The sequence below is a fragment of the Neophocaena asiaeorientalis genome, unplaced genomic scaffold (genome assembly GCF_003031525.2).
Source record: "Neophocaena asiaeorientalis asiaeorientalis breed wild unplaced genomic scaffold, Neophocaena_asiaeorientalis_V1.1 scaffold396, whole genome shotgun sequence".
NCBI classification, from domain to species: Eukaryota; Metazoa; Chordata; class Mammalia; order Artiodactyla; family Phocoenidae; genus Neophocaena; species Neophocaena asiaeorientalis.
Genome location: NW_020172455.1, coordinates 3,700,847 through 3,709,449, shown reverse-complemented (window position 1 = coordinate 3,709,449; position 8,603 = coordinate 3,700,847). Strand labels below are relative to the sequence as shown.

At 43.6% G+C, this 8,603-nt stretch overlaps 1 non-coding gene across 1 annotated transcript; it reads right to left on the bottom strand.

The window, feature by feature from the left end:
* Positions 1 to 5,688: 5,688 nt before the first annotated feature.
* On the bottom strand, positions 5,689 to 5,795 carry LOC112394813 (U6 spliceosomal RNA). Its single transcript, XR_003002221.1, has one exon. It is a non-coding gene; the product is annotated as a U6 spliceosomal RNA (small nuclear RNA).
* Positions 5,796 to 8,603: the final 2,808 nt, after the last annotated feature.

Here is an 8,603-nt window from a genome sequence, read left to right as displayed (position 1 = left end):
TTAATTGAAAACCTGTTCTATTCCGTCCTGTTTAGAAAAACAGAACTCAGTTGTTGAATGTTTAAAATCTGGTAATTCTACTAGCATTTTAAGAATAATACCTCCAAAGTGAATGAAATCAGAATCTCAAAGAGATAACTGCACTCCCATATTCACTGCAGTGTTATTCACAATAGCCAAGATGTGGAAACAACCGAAGTGTCCACTGGCAGATAAATGGATAGAGAAGATGTGGTGTGTAAATACAATGGGAGATTACTCAGCCATAAAAAGGAAGGACATCTTGCCATTTGCAACAACATGGATGAACCTGAAGGACATTATGCTACATAAGTCAGACACAAAAAGGTAAATACAGTATGATCTCACTTACATGTAGAATCTTATAAAGGTTAAACTCAAAGAAGCAGAGAGTAGAACAGTGGTTGACAGAATCTGGGGGTGGGAGGGGTGGGAATGGGGAGATATCGGTCAAAGGTACAAACTTTCAGTTATAAAATGTGCGGATCTAATGTACACTATGGTGACTATAGTTAAGAACACTGTTTTGTATACTTGAACTTTGCTCAGACAGTATTTGTTTTCTCTTAAATTTATTTATTTGTTTGTCTATTTATTTTTGGTTGCGTTGGGTCTTCACTGCTGTGCGTGGGCTTCTCATTGAGCTGACTTCTCTTGTGGAGCACGGGCTCTAGGCGTGTGGGCTTCATTAGTTGTGGCTCGTGGGCTCTAGAGCGCAGGCTCAGTAGTTGTGGCGCACGGGCTTAGCTGCTCCGTGGCATGTGAGATCTTCCCAGACCAGGGCTCGAACCCGTGTCCCCTGCACTGGCAGGCGGATTCCTAACCACTGTGCCACCAGGGAAGTCCCTGACAGTATTTCTTAAGTGTTCTCACCACACACACAAAAATGGTAACTATGGATGTGTTAACTAGCTTGATTGTGATAATCATCTCACAGTGAATAGGTATATAACATCAACACATTGTATACCTTAAATATACACAATTAAAAAAAAAAATATATATATATACACACATTTTTTTTGTCAATTATACCTCAATAAGGCTGGAAATAAAGTAATACCAAAGAGACCCACATCATACCTTTGATCTCAAAGGACTTATATCCTAAAAGATGAAAGATATATAGAAACACAAAAACATACAATGTGTATTGGCCTAAAAAAAACTGGTATCATGCATTTTTTCCTATTAATTTTTTTTTTTTTTTCGGTACGCGGGCCTCTCACTGCCGTGGCCTCTCCCGTTGCGGAGCACAGGCTCCGGACGCGCAGGCTCAGCGGCCATGGCTCACGGGCTCAGCCGCTCCCCAGCATGCGGGATCCTCCTGGACCGGGGCACGAACCTGCGTCCCCTCCATCGGCAGGCGGACTCCCAACCACTGCGCCATGAGGGAAGCCCTCCTATTAATTTTTTAAAATAAAATTTTCATTTTGGAATAATTTTAGATGTACAGGAAAGTTGCAAGATAGTACAGAGTTCCCATAAACTCCCAGCTTCCCCTAATGTTAATATCTTACGTAATCAAGGTATGTTTGTCAAAACTAAAAAAATAACATCCGATTTCACAATTTTTTAAAGTATGTGCCTTTTTGTAGTCTTTAAAAAATTGTGACGTAAATTTTATGTCACATAAAATTCACATAACATAAAATTTATCGTTAGGGACATTCAGCACATTCACGGTGTTGTACAATCACCACCACTATCTAGCTCCAGAAGGTTTTAATCACCCCAAAAGGAAACCCCATACACATTAAGCAGTCATTCTCCATTACCCCCTTGTCCTGGCCCTTGATAACCACTTATAGAACTGCACCATTTCTGTTCCAGGAGTCAACCCAGGATACCATATTGCATCTAGTCACGTTGACTTTGTACGCTTTAGGACATATAAAACTATTCCTAAATATTTTACTCTGTAGAGAAGTACGAGTTAATATGCTTAATTGGGGTTGAAGGAAACTATCCAGCTCAGTCCCTCACTCTTCTCTCCTCTGTACTAGTCTAACAGCCTCTGAAGTGACTTTCTTGCTTCTCGTTTTCTCTCCACCAACATCTCTTCTTGTCTTGGATAACACTGGCTAAATGTCTCTTCCTCATGGCATGTTTCTTGCTTCTTTTATAGTCTATCCTCCGTTTTGTCCCGCATTGCTGTCTACTGATGCTATCTTGTTTTTCTCCACCAGAGCATAAGTTCCTGAGGCAAGGACTATGCTACCTTCCACAGCAAGTAACACAGTCCTATGCAGAAGGCTATTCTCATTAACCAAACAACTTAGACAATTTAATGCTTGTAATGGGTGGAACTGTGTCCCATAAAAAAGATATGTTCAAGTCATAACCCCCTGTATTTATGAATGTGATCATATTAGGAAATAAAGTCTTTGTAGATATAATCAAGCTAAGGTGAGGTCCTACTGGATTATGGTGGGCCCTAAATCCAATGACCTGTGTCCTTATGAGGAGAAGTGACACAGATACACACATAGGGAGAACACCATGTGATGACATGGGCAGAAGTTGGAGTGATGCAGCCACAAGCCAAGGAAAGCCAAAGGTTGCTCAAGACCACCAGAAGCCAAGAAGAAGCAAAGAAGGATTATTCCCGAGAGCCTTCAGAGGGAAAAAGGCTCTGCTGACACCTTGATTTTGGATTTCTAGCCTACAGATCTGTGAGAGAATAAATTTCTCTTGTTTGGGGAATTCCCTGGTGGTCCAGTGGTTAGGACTCACACTTCCACGGCAGGGGGCCAGGGTTTGATTCCCTGGTTGGGGAACTAACTTCAAAAGCCCCATGGTGCAGCAAAAAATAAATAAATAAACATATTAAAATTCTCTTGTTTGAAGCCACCTAGTTTGTGATCATTTGTTATAGCAGCCTTAAGAAACTAATACATGCTCATGGAACACACCCTGAGATTTCCTCCCCTTCTACCTTTTCTTCTGAAATTCCTCTTGCCCAGAACATATTACTAGCTATCAAAAACCTACCTACTGGGGCTTCCCTGGTGGCGCAGTGGTTGAGAGTCCGCCTGCCGATGCAGGGGACACGGGTTCGTGCCCCGGTCCGGGAAGATCCCACATGCCGCGAAGCGGCTATAGGCCCGTGAGCCATGGCCGCTGAGCCTGCGCGTCCGGAGCCTGTGCTCCGCAACGGGAGAGGCCACAGCAGTGAGAGGCCCGCGTACCGCAAAAAAAAAAAAAAAAAAACCTACCTATCCTTCAGTGGCCACCTTAAGAGACTTTGTGGGTTCCAGGTCTCCTTCACAATTTTTTAGTAGTTGTCGCCTTTTGAAGATCCCATGGTAACTGATAAAGAGTAGGCAGAGACCTGTTAACCAACAGACTTTTAGGAGACTTCTTTTTTATTGGACACAAAGCATGTCCTAAGCCCTGAGAATCAGGCAACCCCCTAATGCAAGCCCAACTCAGAGAAGCTTCCACGTAGATTTGGTTAGTTTCAACATCATAGTCAATATTACCCCAGGTTCTGCCAAGTACTGTGTCATTTCCAGCCATGACAGCCCTCCTCAGAGAGGGGACAGAAGGACTAATGTTATCTGGTTCAGGACCCAGGTCTCTTTTGTTATTCCATAATTTATACTTTCACCACTCAATCCTGCTTTGTTCTTTGAGGATTTCATTAAGGCTTAGATGCTAACGGCATGGACTTTGGAGCCAAAAAGCCTGGATGTGAACAATCTACCATCTGTTTGACACATCACTGAAACTCTCCTGGCCTTACATTTAAAATAGGGACTGAAAAGTACCTACCTCATAGGGTTAAATGAGAGAGGCTGGTCTTTATCCGGTAGAGATGTAGGGAAATAACTGTAGCATCTTAAAGCAATTTGTTGGGGCAACTGAATGATGAAAGAAAAAAACAGAAAAGCTATACATACATTATGTATACATTTGGTCTTTCAAAGCCAGTCTGCCAGAGGGTCGCCAGCAGGGAAGAGAATAAATTTACATTTTATTTTACTTCTCCCTGCCTAATTCTAATTTTTAATATTAAAGCTCTCACGATTTAATCATTATTCTTCAGCTGTTCCCATTTTCTCCAAGAATTCTTGAGGCCAGGTCATGGTAGGTATGGACTCAAGCCCCTCCCTCCCCAAGCTCTTTGTTTCTGTTCTTAGTTGGAGGAAAGCTCTTCTCATCCTGAGCTGATGCACTGTTTGGAGAAAACTTGCTATAGGGCATGGGGACTGACTCCGTTCAAGGAATCTTATTTCATGAATCTGTCCCCAGAAAATAAAATGGTTAATATTCTTGAATGATTCACTCTTTGCTTTTTGGCAAATTCTAGTTTATTCTTGCTTGAGGGTGGACCATAAAATCCCCAAGTTAACTCCCACATTTTTGACCTAACCCAGCAATTTAACCTTGTTTACTTGCCAAAGCTACTATCAAGCAGCTGTGTGCCTGGCTTCCTTTCCCTCTCTCCTCTCCCCGTGTCCTGCCCACTGGCAGAGAGCCTCTCGTGAATTATAAGATGCTCAAGAGATCAGACAGCAGGAGATTGAAAGAGAAGCAGCAAAGCCATGGGTAGACAGGCCCTGAAAGAATAGTGTTAGGATCTTAGTGGAGTGCTTTTTTTTTTTTTATTTTTTTATTTTTTTTATTTTTTGGAGTGCTTTTTATGCCTTTGAAATAGCCAGTTAATTTTCCAGAAGGATGTTGGCTTGGGGCCAGAGGGGGGTAGTGCTCAATAAAAATTTATTACACAAATAAGCAAATTTAGGCTTAGAGAGTACTAGCTGATTAGGAATGAGCCTGTCCTTCTTCTATAAAAGCGTATTGTCTACCCATATTGTGGCTTAGGAAAAGGAGGTACAATCAGGTGTGGGGTGTCTGCAGACTCTTTAAGGGGACAGCACTCACTTACATTGTAGTTGATGCGAATGGTGTCCTCAGAGTTGGGCAGTGGGTGGTCTCCAAGCTGACCATGACATCCCTGCAGGGAGCTAAGAGGTCAGGGTCTAGGATCCCAATCAATGAGAGATCTACTTATAAAAACACCTTAGAATCTAGACAACAGAAAGAAGCACTCTTGATTCCACACTGTTCAGATTATGCATGAAAATCAGGGAGAACTCCCTGTCCAGTGGTGCCTCTCTCCAGAGCAGAGGTTCCCTAATTCTTATCTGCGTGGCCACTGTGCAGTCCTGTGCTCTGCTTCTGAGGGACCAGTCACACTAAGAGCCTGAATGTAACAGAGTTGCCTGGGAGGACATTACCATTTATTTACTGGCTTGCTCTGAAGCAGTACAGATCAGACAAATAAGTCGATGCAGAATTACAATGCTGGCTTATTTTTAGTATCATGTACAGCCCTCAATATTTCATCACTACAACTATGTGGTTATGTAATGATTTTTTTAACATCTTTATTGGAGTACAATGGCTTTACAATGGTGTGTTAGTCTCTGCTGTATAACAAAGCGAATCAGCTATACATATACGTATATCCCCATATCTCCTCCCTCTTGCGTCTCCCTCCCACCCTCCCTATGCCGCCCCTCTAGGTGGTCACAAAGCACCGAGCTGATCTCCCTGTGCTATGCGGCTGCTTCCCACTAGCTATCTATTTCACATTTGGTAGTGTGTATATGTCCATGCCACTCACCCACTTCATCCCAGCTTACCCTTCCCCCTCTCAAAAATATGGAATGCTTCATGAATTTGCATGTCATCCTTGCACAGGGGCCATGCTAATCTTCTCTGCATCGTTCTAATTTTAGTCTATGTGCTGCTGAAGTGAGCACTGTAGATTTATACATTCCGCCTTGTTCTGGAAATAATTTCAAAGTAGACATCCATTAAAAACTCCAGTTAGTGTCAAAGATGTGAATTTTAAATAAACAAGGGAATGTGTGTGTCATCCAGTTTGGTGATGTTTTCAAGTCTTTTTTTGGGTTGTTATTGTTTTTAGCTGTAGCGCTCTAGCTCCAAAAGAAATCTTTTGCAGAAACTTAATGTGTCAAATAGATCAAAGGAGAGCACTGGGTTTGAAGTACGTACTCCTGGATCTCAAACTTTGGCATGCATCGTGATCACCTGGAGAGTTTGCTAAAACTCTCCATAGATTTCATAGAATCCCTAGGCCTTCCTGAAGTTTACAGAAAGAAGTTCATTGATTTTCCCAAAGTCCCACAGCAAGTTAATAGCAGGAATGACAGGCCAGGACTCAGATCTCCAGTCCATGGCTTTGTTGCCTAAACGGTGGTAACTCTTTACACAACTCCTGAAAATGGGCCCTGGCTGAGGCCGGCTAGTTTCTGACTGTCATCTGACAGGTGAGTGTGCAATCCAACAGTTGGTAGTAACAGGACCATCCACCCAGCAGAATATACACAGAACAGCTGGAAGGCCCGTCATTCACCAGTTGTCACCTCCGATGCCTCCACAACAGGGTACTCAAGTTGAGCACAGAATGCAAAATTCAAGAGTGAGGCATCTATTTTGAGAGAATGAGAGGGTACAGCGCTCTTTTTACAGTTAAGAGCTCTTAGCCCCTGGAGAGGTACAGGGATATTTGCCCTTGAGAGTCTTCTTAAGAAGAGAAATACTGGGAGGGCAGCCTGATCTGGGTTTGCAACCTCTTATTCTATTGGGTTGGCCAAAAATTTATCTGGGTTTTTCTGTAACAACATACAGAAAAACTTGAATGAACTTTTTGGCCAACCCAATAGTTTAGCCTGTAAAGAACTAAGGAGAAAGAGACTAGTATACTTGTTTCTATCTAAGAAGTACTATCTCCCCAGAGCCATCAGCAATTTTCATCACTTATTTTTTTGGCTGTGTTGGGTCTCTGTTGCTGAGCGCGGGCTTTCTGTAGTTGCTGCGAGCAGGACCCACTCTTTGTTGTGGTGTGTGGGCTTCTCACTGAGGTGGCTTCTCTTGTTGCGGAGCACCGGCTGTAGGGCACACAGGCTCAGTAGTTGTGGCGCACGGGCTTAGCTGCTCCACGGCATGTGGGATCTTCCCAGACCAGGGCTCGAACGCACGTCCCCTGCATTGGCTTTCTTAACCACTGCGCCACCAGGGAAGCCCCTCTAGCTTATTGCACCGGCTGTAGGGCACACAGGCTCAGTAGTTGTGGCGCACGGGCTTAGCTGCTCCACGGCATGTGGGATCTTCCCAGACCAGGGCTCGAACGCACGTCCCCTGCATTGGCAGGTGGATTCTTAACCACTGCGCCACCAGGGAAGCCCCTCTAGCTTACCTTTAAAAAAGAAAGCTCATTTGCATTTTATTTTGCCCTGAATCAACAATTTAGGATTGATGAATCAGAACAGAAGGAACTCAAGTGCTCTACCTTGTAACAGGAATATTGGGCCTCTAGTTTGACCCTGGTGACCCATAGAGCCATTAGTCAGCTTACATGGTGCCCTAACAAGTTTCTGGGCCTCCCGCCCACTGTTGATACATCCCTGGCTTCCTGCCTCAAGCTTTAGGCCAGTCTCCCAACACTGATCTCCCATTAATACTGAAAGCAGACCTCTAACCTCACATCCACCAGCCAGATGGATCCTCCTTACCTAAAACCTTAAGGATCAGTTCTAACTCACCTCCACGGCATCGTCAAATCACGAAATCTGCTTGTTCAGTATTAGAGTATCACTGTATTTTATTTTTACTTTTTTTTTTTTTGTTTTTTGGCCACACTGCACGGCTTGTGGGATTTAAATTCCCTCAGCAGGGATCAAACCTGGGCCCTTGCCACTGAGAGCACAGAGTCCTAACCACTGGACCACCAGGGAATCCCCTATTTTTACTTTAAATACAAAACCATTAACATGGGCAAGACCGAGAGTCGAGGCAGAGTGAACCGGAGCCTCCTGTGCTCTTCTGCATAATCAACCCGATCAACTTCAGTTGCTGACAGGAAGGCCCTCATTTCATTAGCCTCAGGTGGGCACAGATCTCAACCGTGTGCTGCTACATTCAGAATCATTTAACTGACTTTTTATTCCCCTGCTGTGAAAATCACCTGATCTTTTCTTTGGCCTTAATTATTCATGCTTTCTTAAGGCAGTGGTTTCCTAAGTACCTACCAAGCCCTGATCATTAGCATCAGTGTCGCCTGGGAAGTCGCTGGAAATGCACATTATCTATGGGCCCTACCTCAAGCCTACTGAATCAAAATCTGTTTTAGCAAACTCTCCAGGTCATCACGATGCATGCCGAAGCTTGACAGTTACGGCCTTGTGGCACTATCAATCACTGAAGTTACCTGTTGAGAAACAAAGGCGTTTCCTCTTGGTACTTGGTACTTGTTCCTGATTTTTTTCTCATGGCAACAGAACCACCTTTCCCCATCTGCTGCATCAGTGAGTGCTAATTAGAAGCAAAACCGCTGCTTAAGTTTTTTTTTTTTTCGGTCATTTTCTTTTTGTGTCTACTATGCCCTTGAAAATCCAGGGCAATAGGTCTGCTCCAAGTGTGGTCCCACGGTTTTCTCTTCCACAAGACTAGTTTCACTTTATTAGAACTTTCCAATTCTGAAATTAGGTTGTCCTGCTGCTCACCGAGTATTCCACATATGTGTATCTCACAACCCATTTACACTT